Source organism: Cynocephalus volans, chromosome 16 (assembly GCF_027409185.1).
Source record: "Cynocephalus volans isolate mCynVol1 chromosome 16, mCynVol1.pri, whole genome shotgun sequence".
In the NCBI taxonomy this organism is placed as follows: Eukaryota; Metazoa; Chordata; class Mammalia; order Dermoptera; family Cynocephalidae; genus Cynocephalus; species Cynocephalus volans.
In genome coordinates this window covers 44,396,424-44,413,465 of record NC_084475.1, presented here as the reverse complement: position 1 = coordinate 44,413,465, position 17,042 = coordinate 44,396,424, and the positions used below count along the sequence as shown (strand labels likewise).

Genomic DNA, 17,042 nt, shown 5'->3' with positions numbered 1-17,042 from the left:
ATATGGAATACAGGAGATCCCTTAGGGCATCTCTTAGTACTACCATGCTCTGTGATTAAAGTCAATGGGAAATTACAACAACCAAATCCACGCAAGACTACAAATGGCCTAGAGTCTTCAGGGATGAAGGTTTAAGTCATTCTGCCAGGTAAAGAACCACAACCAGCTAAGATGCTCACAGAAGGCAAAGGGATACAGAATGGGTCGTAGAAGAAGGTAGTTATAAATACCAGCTTCGGCTATGTGACCAGTTACAGAAACAAGGATTGTAATTGTTCTCCCTGTTGTGTTAAGAATATGTCTCTGTGTAGATATACTGTACACATATTAAGCAATTATCTTTGTTTTTATTCCTCTTATTCTTTATCATATACCATGAGACTTATTGACTTTATACCAGCAATTAATTATTGTTAACCTTACCTTACAGTATTTGCATTTAAGTCATGGGATATCGGGAGAAGGGTAAATATCATCTAAGGACGTTACCTCCTCTTCCGGGAAAGGGATTAATGCATTTTCGGTTGTAAGCAGGATAGTTGTAAAATGTTAGGTGAAACTATTATTTTATTGTCCCATTTGAAGATTAAGTATGATTTAAGGAGATAGTATGGACACCAAGTTGACAAGGGGTAGACTTGTGAAGGTTAATTCTAGGTGTTGATTTGATTAGATTAAGGAATGCCAGGAAACCTGGTAAAGCTGTCTTTTGGGGTGTGTCCAAGAGGGTGTTTCCAGCAGAGATTAGTATGACAGGCTGAGTGGACTGGGTGGGAAAGACCATCCCTGAGTGTGGGAGGGAAACATCCAATCTGCTGGGGGCCCAGAGAGAACAAAAGACAGAGAAAAAGGGTGAAGTGCTCTCTATCCACTGGAGCTGGGATACACTCTTCTCTCCTGTCTGTGGACATCAGAGCTTGAGACTCTTTAGGTTCCAGGACTTACACCAAGGACACCACTGGCTTTCAGACTTGGACCGAGCCATGTTACCAGCATCCAGTTTGCAGACAGCCTATTGTGGGACTTTTCTAAGGGGAAAAGGGCACATAAAAAAGTAGAGAGAGCTTCCAAATATGCCTTTTGATATTATGATATGTATATTTTGGTTTTCATCCACAGTTCCTAGCTTGTTCTAACTTTCCCCTGTGTTTCTGTCTTGGAACTAGCCATGAAGAAATTCTCTGACCTACCTTAGCTGGTTGTAGGTTATAAGCCCCCCATTTGAGAAGGGGTCCTGCCCCATTCCCAGGAGGAAGGAATACTGCACAGAGAGGCCAAGAAGGATCTAAACAAACAGGCCTTGCTGGGTTTCCCCTCTCATTTTATTAGTGTTAGATAATATCCTTTTTGTCCAACCACAATTTTACACAGTTGTCCATATTCCAATCACATCTATGCAATGAAACGTCCATAAAAGCCAAAGAGCACAGGATTCGGGGAGCTTCTGGATAGCTGAACTTATGGAGGTTCCTGGAGGGTGGTGCACCCAAGGAGGTCATGGAAGCTCATTGCTCCTTCCCCATAGCTCACCCTATACATCTCTTCATCTGTATCCTTCATAATATCCTTTGTAATAAACTGGCAAGCATGTTTCCCTGAGTTCTTAGAGTGCTCAGGAAATTAATTGAACCCAAGGAGGGGGTTGTGGGAATCATAATGTATAGCCAGCCAGTCAGAAGCACAGGCAAAACAACCTGTAACTTGTGATTAGCATCAGAATTGAGGTGGGGCAGCCCTGGGGACTGAGCCCTCAACCTGTGGGATCTGACATTTTCTCCAGGTAGATAGTGTCAGAATGGATTTGAATTGAGTGGCACCCAGCCAGTGTCTGCTGTAGAAATTGCTTGCTTACTTGCTGGTGTGGAGAGAACCCCACACATTTGGACACAGAAGTCAGTTTTCTTTGATGATTGTTGCTGAGTAACGATATAGGAAAAACACTTCGGTGTGTGTTTTTTCTTTCCTCTCATGACTAAAATAAAGAAGATAATAAAGGTAATGGGTGATACTATGTGGGATTTGTGTTTCATTTTAAACAGAATGATCAGAAACACTCCCTCTGAAATAGTGATATTTGAATTGATAGACAAGACTGAGGCAACCTGACCTGCAGAAAAGTCCAAGCAGAAGAAAGCAGTGTAAAGGCTCATAGAGGGAAGCAGTCTGACATATCCAAGGAACAAAAAGAAAGCCATTGAAGTTGAATTTGAGAGAGAGAGTGAGAGAGTTAGGAAAGCTGACAAAGGATGGATAGTGTAAGGCCATATGCAATATAGAAAGAAGTTCTGATTTTATTCTAAGGAGAATGAAAAAGTTGAATGCTTTTAAACAGAATGCAGACTTGATGAAGTTTACATTTTTTAATTAAACTTTTTCATTTTGAGATTATTGTGTATTTCCATGCAATTGTAAGAAATAAAACAGATAGATCCCACTCGTACCCTTTACCCAGTTTCCCCTCATGGTAATATCTTGCAAAACTGTAGTACAATATTACCAACATATTACCAACATATTTGCCCACCGATCTTTTTCAGATTTCCCCAGTTTTAATTGCACTTATGTGTGTGTTTACTTCTGTGTAATTTTTAAATAAACTTTATTTTTTAAAGCAGTGTTTGGTTCACAGAAATATTGAGCAGAAAGTACCATTTCCACATGCCCCTTGACCTCACACAATCACAGACTCCTCCACTATCAGCATCTTTCGTCACGATACATTTTTTACAATTGATAAACCTACATTGACATATATCTTTATCACCTTAAGTCCATAGTTTACATTAGTGTTTATTATCAGTGTTGTATGTTTTACAGGCTTTGAAAAATGTGTTATGACATGTATTCATTGTTATAGTACCATAAAGAGTAATTTCAGTGCTCTATAAATTCTCTGTGCTTCATGAATTCGTCCCTCTCTTCCCTCAGCCCCAAGAAAACATCAATCTTTTTAGTCTTCATAGTTTTCTTTTTCCAGAATGTCATATAGTTGAGTATGTAACCTTTTCAGATTAGCTTCTTGTGCTTAGTAATATGCATTTAATATTCCTCCATGTCTTTTCATGACTTGATAGCTCATTTCTTTTTGTGCCGAATAATATTTCATTGCCTGGATGTACCACAGTGTACTTATCCATTCACCTACTAAAGGACATCTTGGTTATTTCTTGGTTTTGGCAGGAATTAATAAATCTGCTATAAATATTGGTGTGCAGGTTTTTGTGTGGACATAAGTTTTCAATTCCTCTGGGTAAATACTAAGGAGCATTATTGTTGGATCTTCCAGTAAGAGTATGTTTAGTTTTGTTAGAAACTGCCAAACTGTCTTTCAAAGTGGCTGTACCATTTTGCATTCCCACCAGCAATCAATGAGCGTTCCAGTTGCTCCGCATGCTTACTAGCATTTGGTGTTGTCATTGTTTTGGATTTTGGCCATTCTAATGAGTGTGTAGTGGTATCTCACTGTTGTTTTAATTTGCAACTTCCTAATGACCTACGATGTCGAGCATCTTTTCATATACTTATTTGCCAACTGTACATCTTCTTTGGTGAGATGTTCTTTTGGTTCTTTTGCCCATTTTAAATCAGGTTGCTCATTTTCTTATTGTTGAGTTTTAAATGTTCTTTGTATATTTTGGATAACTGTTCTTCACCAGTATGCCTTTTGCAAATATTTTATCCCAGTCCATGGCTTTGAGTTTTACGCAATTTTTTCACACATATAGGTTCATGCATCTACTAACACAGTCAAGACACAGAAAGCTCCATCACCGCAATGATCCCTCATGGTTGCCCTTTATAATCATACCCACCTCCCTCCTGCTTTCTTCCCCATCTCTCTCCTCTGGTAACCGCTAAGCTGTTCTCCATTTTGATAATTTTTTCATTTTAAGAATAATTTATAAATGGAATCATAGAGTATATAATCTTGGGGTATTGTCTTGTTTCATTCAGTATAATTCTCTGGAGATTCATCCAGATTGTTGTGTGTTTCAATAGTTCATTCCTTATTATTGCTCAGTTGTATATTATACTATGGATGTGCCAGAGTTGGTTTAACCATTTACCTGTTGAAGGACATCTGAGTTGCTTCCAGTCTTTGGCTATTACTAATAAAGCCACTATGAATATTCATATACAGGTTTTTGGGTGAACCTAAGTTTTTCCCTGTCTGGGATAAATAACCAAGAGTGCAATTGCTAGGTTATATAGTAACCATGTTTAATTTTATAAGAAATGGTCAAACTGTTTTGCAGAGTGGCTGTGTCATTGTACACTCCATCAGTGATGTATGAGTGCTCCACTTGGTCCAAATTCCCCTTGCACTTGGCACTGCCATTTTAAAAAAAATTTTAGTCATATTTATAGGTCGTAGTGATGTCTCATTGCGCTTTTACTTTGCACTGTGGTTTTACTTTCTGTGATATCTAATGAGATTGGATATGTTCTTCTGTGCTTTTTGGCCATCTGCAGATCCTCTTCAATTAAATGTCTGTTCAGGTATTTTTCCCATTGTATAATTGGATTGTGTTTTTATAAATAACTACTGAGTTTTGAGAGTTCTTTATATATTTTAAATATTAATTATTTGTCAGATAGGAGGTTTGTAAATATTTTCTCCCAGTCTGTAACTTGTCTTTTTAACTTCTTAATAGGGCCTTTTGTAGAACAAAAGTTTTTAATTTTGATGAGGACAAATTTACCAATTTTTTTTTTTTTTTTTTTTTTTTTTTTGTCTTTTTGTGACCGGTAAGGGGATCGCAACCCTTGGCGTGGTTTCGCCCGCACCGTGCTCAGCCAGTGAGCGCACCGGCCATTCCCATATAGGATCCGAACCCGCGGCGGGAGCGCCACTCCAAGCACTGCACTCTCCCGAGTGCGCCATGGGGCCGGCCCCCAAATTTATCAATTTTTAATTTCAGGTATTACACTTTTGTTGTCAAATGTAGGAAGAGTTATCCACTTTGCCAACTTCTGCCTTTTAATCAGTATACTTAGACCATTTAAATGTAAGATAAATGTAATTATTCATACGTTAGAGATTCAGTATGCCATTTTGCTAGTTGTTTTTCATTTGTTTCCTCGGTTTCTTGTTCCTGTGCTTCTCTTTTCTTGCCTTCCTGTGGGTTACTTGAACAACTTTTAGAATTCCATTTTACTTTTTAACAGTATTTTAAAATTCATTTTTATTTATTTTTGTGGGGTACAGTGTGTTGTTTCAATACATGCATATCTTGCACAATGATTCACTTAGGGTAGACAGCATAGTTTTATCCCCATTAGTTCACCCCTAATCTTCTCCCCCTGCAACCTCTTCCAACCTCTGGTAACCATGATTTTATTCTCTACTTTATTTTTTTTTTTAACACACAAAGATTAACATTTGTATTGTGAAAGGAGCTCTTAAAAATGAATTAGAAAAATCTAAGCAGAAATTTGGTGAAGGACATGAGCAGAGAAGTCACACACTCCAAAGAAACACCCATTGTTGATAAGCACATTACAGGATCTGGTTGCAGGCGGGAGCGGGGCTAACCCAGCCACTGTCTCAGGATCCTGGGTATAGACTGGTTCCAGTGCTGGCCTGGATGTGCAGCAGGGGCAGGGCTAAAGCCCATGGTCCCCCACGACCCCACTTAGCAATATTTTTGAGTGTATCTCTTTGTATAGTTTTATTAGTGGTTGTTTTGTAGTTTACATTTTTTAAAGGGTTGAAGGCTCCTTTGTGTAAAATAAGTTTGAAGGTGGAAACATTAGAGAAGAGAGACCAGTTGAAAGGCTATTGAGGTTCTTATACCAATTTAAGGTTATTACTTTAAGTGTTGCCATTGGTACAAGTCTCCAGGGAAGCTAATCAGTAATTCTCAAGCAGGACATTCCAGTCCACACTCAGGAATGTCTGAGTTCTGGAGTCCAGTAGTCACGATACTGCAAGAGTGACCTTAGATATAGCATGAGGATACTTGCCTTGTTTAAGGGTTGAGTGTTTCCATCTTGAAAAAGATTTTCCCTGATCCCTGGTGATCCTTCCAACTTCTCTTCATCCCATCACAACCAAACTTTTTGAAAGATCTATTTGTAATTTTTGTCTCTACTTTCACCTTCTAGTCCTAATTCCTGTCACTAGTTCACTGCAAACTCTATTAGACCTTTACTGCCCCTGAAACGGCTCTCCATGTGGTCACCAATAAGCTCTACATTGCTGGACCCAGTGGCACTTTTGATCCTCATCTTACCAGATGTTTCCACATCATTTGACATTGTTGACCACTTCCTCTTTCTGGAAAGCTCAGCCTCCTTTTCCTTAATGTTCATGACACTGTGCTATTCTGGTTTTCCTTTGCCTGGAAGTTTTCTTTGTGCATTGCTTTGCCACTGCCAAAATCCTAATGATAGACTTTGCCTATCTTCTCTTACCCTTTTCACATATTCGCTTGTTGACCTCACCCATTCCCACATAGACATTCATATGCAAAAGACTCCCAAATCTATATGTCCACCCTGAATCTTTCACCTAAATTATCTGACTATCTATAGGATGGATCTACTTAGACTTCCACAGTCCCCTTAAACTCTTCAATATTTCCAAAACTCACTATTTTCTTCCGAAAACTTATTCCATTTTCAGTTTCCTGTCTTGGTGTTTGGTACTTCTACTCACTCAGTTAACTAAGCCAGAAATCTGAAAATTATCCACAATGCTTTATTCTCTCTCACTGCCTCCTCCCCTCCCACACCACACAAATCCAATCGACCTGTCAAGTCTCCACTTTAAGCACCTCTCGTTGACTCTGTTCACTTCTCTCCACCCTCCCCCACCCCCCCCACCACTATTCTAATTCAGGCCACCATCATCTCTCTCCCACATTATTTCAGCATCCTCCTGGCTGATCTCCTTTCTGTCATGCTCCCTCTAATCTAGTGTCCACCTTGTAGTCCTGATGATATTTCTAAAACTCAAACTTTATCATGGCACGTTTAAGGTGATCGACTACCCTGATTTGCCTAGGACCATGGGGCTGCCTGAAACACAAGACTTTCAGTGCTAGAACTGGGACAGTCCCAGGAAAAGCAGGACAATTGGTCACTCTAGTTTGATTAATCCTTCCACAGCTTCCCTCTGTCCTCAGGATAATGGCACATTAATTGATATGGATTTGAAGGCCTGATTATCCCTTCTCCCTCAGATGTAAGCCCTGCTCTTATTCTTTGTCTCGATCTTAACTCAGGTACTTCCTGTTCTCTGAGTCTAAGACCCTCACGATCTTTTATATTTATATATGCCCTTCTCTCTGGGTGGGATACAATTTCTCATCCCTTCACCTGGTGAACTCTTTCTCACCTTTTATTTTGTCACTTCCATCTCAAAGCCTCCTGTGATTGAGATTGGCTTTCTCCACAGTAACCCCTAACTCTCCCCATTACAGAACTAACCACATGCACTTGATAGTTTCCTTGTCTGTTCCATTGCACTGTAAGCTCCATGACAGCAGGAACCACACCTCACTACTTTCTGAGTACCCAATCCTTCACAGAGTGTCTGAGACCTACCAGGCCCTCAAAAAAAAAATCTGTTGACTGAATAAATAAATTAATTTTGAGAAATATTTGAGGTCTTAAAAGGGAAGATTGCCTTCCAAAACACAACCTATTTCCGTAGATGTTACCAAAGTGTTTTAATACCATCGTATGACAAATTAAAATTTAAATATTAATAATTTAAAACCACATTTTTATATAAGTTTGCTTTTAGTAGATTCCACTGGAATTGGGTTATAAACAACAAAAGAAACATTAATTGGTATGCTTATTGTACATAAGAGTACTCTGTGTTCTACTGTAGGATTTTTATAATGTTGTTTCTGGTCACTTACGAACAGCGGAGAGACAGAATATTGCTGCAGAGACTATTCCAGTGCATCAAATTGTTGCTTCAACTCAGAGGGCGCTATGGATTAATCGCTTCAGCATCCAAAATGAGCTCTGGTTTTGATTTCCCTGAGGTTTCAGAGGTAACAAACCAAAGCCTCCTATTTTTATGTTTCCAGGAAATATAACTGAACCCACAGCACTCACATAACTCCAAAAAGTGGCCTAAACAGCTGCTGCTGCTGAAACCTTTATGTGCGGATTTTAACCCAGAGGAAACATTTTCAGACAAGTGTGGATGAGGGCTTTCTGCACAGGATTCAATACTCAAACTGCTGATACAGGACAACAGTGTGGCATGGGAATTGGTATTCCAGGCAGTGTTACTACAAAAAATAATGTGTGACAACCTCCCAAGGAAAGCAAACCACAGAGCCAGGCTGCCTTTATCTTTCTGTCAAAAACACAAAAGTACTAAGATTCTTTAAAGGCAGAGTAGTGGGATTTTCCCATTTTCCAGTGGCCTACTTTACCAATAATCTGTCTCCTGTTTTTCTTAGGTGAAGTCTTAGGGAATGACGATTTAATCTGTTTTTTTAAAAATGATAGGAAAGAACAGTTCCTTAACTTAACTTAGTGTTAAGATTCAAACAATGACCTTCTTGAATTTCCCAAGAAATGCTTTTCACAAGAACCACAAGATGGCATTGTCTACTCTGGGACGGTGTCTGAAGTGCAGCAGGAATTGACAGCAGAGAATGGAGACACAGTTGCTTCCCATTCCTCATTTTATTTGGAAGATGTTGCACCTCCCTTCCACATCAGCTTTATTCACTGTGTTTTGTGGCTGTGGTGAATGTTGAGTTGTAGAAAAAGGAGAAATGATTGAAAATTGAATCTTGTGCAGCCTCGAGAAGGGCACTAAAGAGCTATAAGGGCTGTAACGAAATGAAAGGCACAGGAAGTCTGGGTGAGAAGATTGATGCTCCCACCCGCCACACACTGCTAGACTCAAAGACTCAGCTTGTGTTTACACATCAGTCAGTGCAAACGGGATTTAGACCTGATCCAGTTGTTACAGTTCAAGCATTCAGATATTTGTTTGAATTAATCGTAGCCCAAAGATTCTATCTTTCCCTTTGATATTATGTCATATCTACCTACACTAGCATCTCTATAATTAAATTTCCAGTGTAGCATATGTAGGATGGAATGCAGACTCTCATCTCTCGTCTCCAGTCTGCAAACATGCTACCATAATGTAAAGCGAAAGGAACACATTCACAGCAAGGGCCTACACTGAGCCTTGTACTATACAAAAGTTGCTCCTTTTAATCCTCGCGACAACCCCATATGCAGGTGTTACAGATGAGGAAATTAAAGCTCAGAAATGTTAAGAAACTAGTCCAAGCTCATAAAGTAGTTCCCTATGATTGAACCTCAAGTCAGTCCAACCCCAAGGCTCAGGGGCTTTGCACTATACCACACCACCTTCAAATAGAATGATGCTGTGTAGCTAAGCAAACCTGAAACAAATATCTAAGTTCTCTCTTTAGCCTCAGTGTACCTGTTTTTATTGGGGGTTTGGTCACAGGCTGTAAGTACCCATAGGTGTTATAGGCAGGACCATGCCTGCCCCATGCTTCTATTCTTCAATGTTCTGGCTGAGGTATCTGGTCAGCGTAATACATATGCAATTGGATAATTTTACTGTTCCCCTCAATGGATCAGAAGTTTGATTACATCTACTATGTACTGTGTTATGAACCATTGTTTTTCAGTTTTCTCTGTGTCACATGCATGATCAGGGCCATGCAGGAGAGTCTGCAGATGGAGGACTTAGAACTTGGTGTAAAATGTATGCTTTTGTGTAAAAATCTGTGGGTCAAAGTGGACAATTCTCAATGCCTGACACCATGCCAGAGACAACAGTGCATGAGATGCAGTCTCTATCCTCAAGGAGCTTAGGGTCTGGTGAGGAAGATAGACACATAAAGAGGTAGAATTTCAACATGATTTGTAAGTACTGTGAAAAAGGTAGGCCCTGGGAGCTAAGGGAACATAGAGAAGAGCATTTATTCCAGCCTGAGGGGTCAGGGAAGGATTCCTGGGAGATATGATGTATCAGACCAGCCTTGAAGGGTGCATTCGAGCCCAGTGCTAAAATGCACAAAGTCTTCACCTCACCTCCTTCTCTTCACTAGAAACCTGCTTGGTAGGGAAACCTTACCCAAGTCTCTGATGCTGAGTATCAGATGCTGATTTGAGGGTATATACTAGTTATTCTTCATCCTCCCCTTCCCGAGTGGTTGCCTGCCCCTCCCCCCACACACACACTGTCCCTGAAAGGTTGTCACCTGGGCTCCATTGCCCGTAGGTTTTGACTTGGCTTGGCAACTGCGGAAGCACTAGCAGAAGAAGGAAAGAGGGGTATTTATAACTTAACACTCCTTCTGGATTTGTTGCAATTACGCCAGTCGCTGCGTATCCTCATATGACTCCAGCTTCTGTCGGGAACTCTCTTCCTTAAAGAGATAAAGGTGAGAGAGAAGGAAGAGTTTGAACTAAGCCAAACTTCACTTTTGGTAGCCTCCCAAACCATAATGGCTAAATGGAAGCATATTTGCCAGCTATTAGATTGAGTGACCTTAGGCAGAGTCATTTTGCACTTCTGGATTCCTATGAAAGATGTATATTACAGTGGTTGCCCTGTCTGTGGTTAGGGTGGCTGCAATGCAACTCAATCCAGCAAGGACTTCTTGAGTTGCTATTACATGCTAGCACTTAGCACTTAATGTTGGAGTGGAGGCCATGGAGATAAAAAGCAATATGTTTTCTTAAGAAGCTCATGGTCTAGAAGAGAAGATAGGGAAATAAATCAACACTTCCAGTAGAGATATGCTGAAGAGCCAAAAAAAAAGGTCCCTGTTAGGGGAGAGGTGGGACTATTCAGGATAACATGGATTTGCTGAGGTAACAAATCAATCCTGAAACCTTAGGGGTTTAATACGACAAAGATTACTTCTCTGTCATGTTGGGCCTGATGCATGTTGGGCAGCCTTCTCGTATCATTTGTGACATGTGGCCTCCAAGGTTCCATGGCAAAGAGAGAGAGTGGAATGGGAGCAGCACACTGACAACAGTGCTGGTCCATAAGTAAGTTTCTGATCAAGTCCTAATCTCTAACTAACTTCTGCCACGAGTGTCCACAGGGTTATTTTTTAAGAAGGTGACACTTCAGTTTGGTCTTAAAGAATAAGAGGAAATTAACCTGATGATAAAGAAAGGGGAAGGTGTTCCAGTCAAACAGAATGACGTGTTTAAAGGCAAGAAAAATAGCAAGAGAAAATGTGGAGTCCTCAGGGGAGGGCATCTATTTTGACATGGGTAGAACCTGGGAGGTCGCAAGAGGATGAGAAGAGATGATGCAGGAGAGGAAGGCAGTGGTCAGGCAATGAAGGGCTTTATTCTCCATGCTTAGGATTTGGTAAAGGTGATGAGAAAACACTAGAATTTCAAAGGTAGGAGAAGAAACATGAGAAACATTAAATTTTAAAACAATCCTTCTCCTGTGAGTGAGGATAAAACATCAGAAAAAAGCCAAGGGACTGTGGCATTAATCCAGACACAAATGGGAAGAGACAGAAGAAAGTCAGCATGGTGGGGAAGAGGACAGTGTGATGGACTTGGTGCTACTTCAAGTTGAGTTTTAAAGACTCTACAATATTTAGAGGAAGGAGGGGTCCAGGATGACCTTCAGGGCTTCTGACTCATGTTTCTGGATGGAGCATAGAACCATTCTCTGATCCAGGGAGCATGGGATGAGGGAAATAGATGGAGGGGACAGGTGTACACTCACTTTGAGATGTGATCAGTGCAGGGAAGTTCTGGGGGCCTTGAACTGACCCAGTTTTCCTCCCTTTCTCACTTGTAGTTCTCTGAACAGCTATAGAATGTGCTGGGGATGCAACACAATGAAGTAAAGACAAGTGGCCAGAATAGCCCAGGCTGTGTTCCATTGTCTCCTAGAAAAGGATAATCCTGTGACACTTTAGCCCAGTGCTTCATGTTGCCCCAGGGTGGAGCATGCTTTTCAGGGTCCCTCAGCTGTAGTGCATGTGGGGCACACACAGACAAGACTCCATCCAGCCTGGGCAACTTTTCTGAGCCTTGGGGGACCAACTTGCTATGAATCCTAGGCTTCTGATGTCCCTTGCTGCCTGTCTGTAGGTAATAAACCTGCTTCATGCAATTTGCTGTGTGCAAGTGTTCTGTCTCACCAGACTTGTGCAAGTTATAGATATTGACACAGCCCAAGGTGCAGGGGGCATGGTGTTTATTTAGAGTCCTTCCCTGGGGTTTATACCACTGCACAGTGAACCTGCTTCACAATGAGCTTGAGGTTTCTACAGGATTCACAGCTGGATATGTTCAATAGAAAACTAGACTTGGGATCAAGATCTTGGCTGGAGGTACAAAACTGGGAGCCAACTTAGGTGGCCACTGATGCCATGAGAATAGACAAGAGCATCCGGGAGGAATGGATAAGAAAGCTCGGGATGCACTTCTAAGAGACATGACAGGGAGGAAGCCCCGGTAAATAGTGAGCTGCAGAGGAGATTTGATAAATGGTGAGCCATGAGGGCAAGGCAGTGCTAAGAAGTGAAATATGGGTTGGTGTGAGCGAGGGCATGAGGGTGAAGAAATAGGAAACACCAACAAGCAATAAGTCTGTGAGTGGAAGAGAGAGAGAAAAATGACGGACTGCACGTTGCAACAGGGGTCCTCATAAGTCATAAAGACAAAGGTGAATAAGGCAGCAGATCTGAGAATTTCTGAGTTATCAAATTAGAGAATGGTTGTGTGCAACTGTGAAAACATCTTGGTTAGTACACCTAAAAACAAACCAGTCTGTCAATGTTCTCCCTTCATGATGGTAGCCACGTGGATTGGGATTCAGACAATTTTCTAACCTATAGCACACTATTTAGAATAACTCTGGAAACTTGTTATTTGGCTTTAAAGAATAAGAGGAAACTAACGTGATGATAAAGAGAGGGGAGGATGTTCAAGCCAAAGAGAATGACAGGTTTAAAGGTAACATAGCAAGAGAAAGTGTGGAGTCCTCAGGGAAGACTAATTTGGTAAATTTGAGAATTGCTCATGCAGGAAATCTAAAAATCTCTACATAATATTTTTTAATTGACAACTCATATATATATATCAGGCACAGCCCTAATGCTTTATTTTGTTACTTCATTTCATTCTGTGAAGGGGGTATCATTACTCAAATTTCACAGATGAAGAATCAGGGCCTCAGGCACATACCGTGGCACATCTAAAATTGAACAGTTGGCAAAGAACAGAGTCAAAGTCCACCAGCAGGTCTTCATAACACCACGGCATCAACCACCAATCATCCTGTCTCCTGTGAGTCATCAAATAGCAAATACCCAGAGGTAATAGATTTCTGAAAATTCATAGGTGAGGTAATTTGAAAATTGCTGAGTCATTAACCTTTTATTCTAAGATCTTCTCACGCTGTCATCATCTGGCATTCATGTTTGGTGATTCTTCCTCTTCTTGTCAACTCTTTAAAACAATATTAAGATTAGCTATTAAGCAATACCTCACTCTTCCCACAGATTATTATCTGGCTTACTCTAAGTCACAAGGGCCAGAAAACTGGGCACCCACTAAGCTCTGCATAGTAACAACATTCCAAGCTATGCAAACTTCACCTCCGACTGGCTCCTCTGTTTATGAGGAGAGTAAAGGAATGGGGAAATTGTAGTTGAAAGATTTAGAGTGTGGAGGAAAACAAATCAAAAGTATAGAGTTAAATGACAACACATTTTCTTTTCAAATATGACTGTTATTATAAGAATATAATAATAAGTGGTGTTCTTAACCCCCGATTAAATTGACAGATTTAAGGAGAGTTGAGGAATAGGAAGGATGGGAGGCATAAAGTCATGCTAAACTGGTCCTTGATCATAGACCAAATATAGTTATTTTATCTCTCACTTTGGCAAAGAAATGCACACTTAATTATGTATTTTATAAATGCGAAATCAATCTCAATACATTAAGAATCAGAATATTTTATATCCTGACCACCACTATAAAAAAATTAAACCCACCATAAGAGTGTAATCCCACAATAAAAACAAAATAAACCAAGAAAAACATGAGAAAACACCAAAATTAGAAAACATAAAACAAGACAAGGTATACAATATAAATTAAAAAACATTTGCTTAAAACAAAAAAAAACAAAAAAAAAACCATTTGCTTAAATTTTCTTTTTCAAACGCAAAGATAATAAATATAAAATGATTATTTCCTTTGTGAAAAGATAAATATCTCTAATCTAAAAATATATCATGCACAGGAAACATATTTTTAAAATGACACTAAAAAGTTATGAAAAAAAGAATAAGCAAAGACCCATTGGGCAAATGCAAAGTAAAAGGAAAGAAAAATGGATATTATTAACATACGAGAGTGTAGAATTTGAGGAAAATATTGTGTGGGATAAATTAGGCTATTTTGAATTGTCAAAATATATAATAAAGTTATGGTAGACACTAACATTATATACGGAATCAAATACTTTATAAAAAGCAAGAACTGAGTGAAATACAGGGAGAAACTGACAGGAACACAGCTACTGTTTTTTTTAATATGTTTAAATATTTTATTGCATACTTTTAAAAAATTTAATTTCATTTAGATTTTTTACTGTAACATAGTTGACTGTACATCTCTGTGGGGTACAGAGCTGAATATCATTACCTGTGTGCAGTATCTGATGCTCAGATCAGGATAACTAGTATATTTAGCATCATACAATGTAATCGTTTTTTGTGGCCCTTTACCAATTCCTGCCTTACCTCTCTTCTCCCTCCGCACCCCCTTCTCACCTCTGGTAACCTCAGTTCTGTTCTCTCCTTTTGAAAGTTCAATGTATTATTGTGATTGTTGTACCGTTTTGTTTATTTATTTATTTGTTTATTTATTTTTTAGTTCCCACCTATGAGTGAAGACGTGGTATTTTTCTTTCTGTGCCTAGATTATTTCACTCAACATGATTTTCTCTAAGCTCATCCACATTGCTGCGAGTGGCAGTATTTCATACTTTTTATGGCAGAGTAGCATTCCATTGTGCATATATACTACATTTTCCTTATCCAGTCATCTGACAATGACATTTAGGTTGGTTCCAACTCTTGGATTTTGTACATAGAGCTGTAATAAACATAGGGATGCAGATATCCCTTTGACATGATGATTTCCATTCTTTTCGGTATATACCCAGCAGTGGAATTGCTGGATCATATGGCAGTTCTATCTGTAGTTGTTTCAGGAAGCTCCACACTGTTTTCTATAATGGCTGCACCAATTTACAGTCCCACCAACAGTGTAGGAGGGGTCCCCTTTCTCCACATCCTCACCAGCATTTGTTATTCTCTGTCTTTTTGATAATAGCCAGTCTAATTGGGGTGAGATGATATCTCAATGTGGTTTTGATTTGAATTTCTCTATGCTGAGTGGTGTTGAACTTTTTGTATGTGTCTGTTGGTCATTTGTATGTCTTCCTTTGAGAAATGCCCATTCAGTTGTTTTGCCCTTTTTTAATTGGGTTATTTGGTTTTTTACTGTTAAGTTGTTTGAGTTTCTCGTATATTCTGGATATTAATATTTTGTCAGATGCATAGTTTGAAAATATTTTCTCCCATTTTGTGGTTGTCTTTCATTCTGCTAATTGTTTCTTTTGCTGTCCAGAAGCTTTTTAGTTTGATATAATCCGCTTTTGTTTATTTTTCCTTTTGTCACCTGTGCTTTGGGGGTCATATTCGTAAAGGTTTTGCCCAGTCCTACCTCCAGAAGTGTTTTCCTTATGTTTTCTTATAGCAGTTTTATAGTTTCAGAACTTACATTTAAGGCTTTAATCATTTTTTTAGTTGACTTTTGGTATACAGTGAGAGGTATGGGTCTAGTTTCATTCTTCCGCATATGAATGTCCAGTTTTCCCGGCACCATCCACTGAAGAGGCAGTCTCTTCCCCAGTGTGTGTTCTTGGTGTCTTTGTCAAAGATCAGTTGGCTGTAAGTACCTGGGTTGATTTCTGGGTTCTCTATTCTGTTCTGTTGGTCTATGTATCTGTCATAATTTGAAGTCAGGTAGTATAATGCCTTCAGCTTTATTAATTTTTTTGCTCAGTATTGCTTTGTCTATTCAGTGTCTTTTGTTGTTCCATATGAATGTTAGGATTGTTTTTTTCTATTTCTGTGAAGAACATCATTAGTGTTTTGATGGGGATAGCATGGAACCAGTAGATGGCTTTGGATAGTATGGACATTTTCACAATGTTAATTCTTCCAACACAAGAGCATGTAATGTCTTTCCATCTTTTTGTGTTCTCTTGAATTTCTGTCAACAGTGATTTGTAGTTCTCATTATAGAGATCTTTCACCTCCTTGGTTAAACTTTTTCCTAAGTTTTGGGGTTTTTTTTTGTTTTGTCTTTTTGTTTTTTTGTTTTGGTGACTATTGTAAATGGGATAAATTTCTTGATTTCTTTTTCTGCTAGTTTGTTGTTGGAGTATTAAAATGCTACTGATTGTGGCATGTTGATTTTCTATCTGCAACTTTACTGAAATTGTTTATCAGCTCTAATATACACACACACACACACACACACACACACACACACACATATATTTTTTTTTTTTTTTCAGAGGTTGGGCTTTTCTATATATAGGATCCTGTCATCTGCAAACAGGGACAATTTGACTTCATCTTTTCCAATCTTTTCCTTTATTTCTTTCTCTTGCCTGATTGCCCTGGCTAGTACTTCCAATACTTTGTTATATAGGAGTGGTGAGAGTGGGCATCCTTGTCTTGTTCCCATTCTTAAGAGAAAAGCTTTCAACTTTTCCCCATTCAGGATGATTTTGGTAGTGGGTTTGTCATATTTGGCTTTTACTGCATTGAGATACTTTCCTTCTATACCTAATTTGCTGAGAGTCTTTATCATGAAAGGATATTGAATTTTGTCAAATGCTTTTTCTGCATTTATTGAAATAACCATATGATTTTTATCCTTGACTTTGTTGATGTGGTGTATCACATTTATTGACTTACATATGTTGAACCTTCCTTGTATCC

The 17,042-nt window shown here is 39.2% G+C and overlaps 1 pseudogene; it reads left to right on the top strand.

Moving 5' to 3' along the window:
• Nucleotides 1-7,993, top strand: part of LOC134364518 (uncharacterized) — a 191,895-nt pseudogene extending 183,902 nt beyond the window's left edge.
• Nucleotides 7,994-17,042: the final 9,049 nt, after the last annotated feature.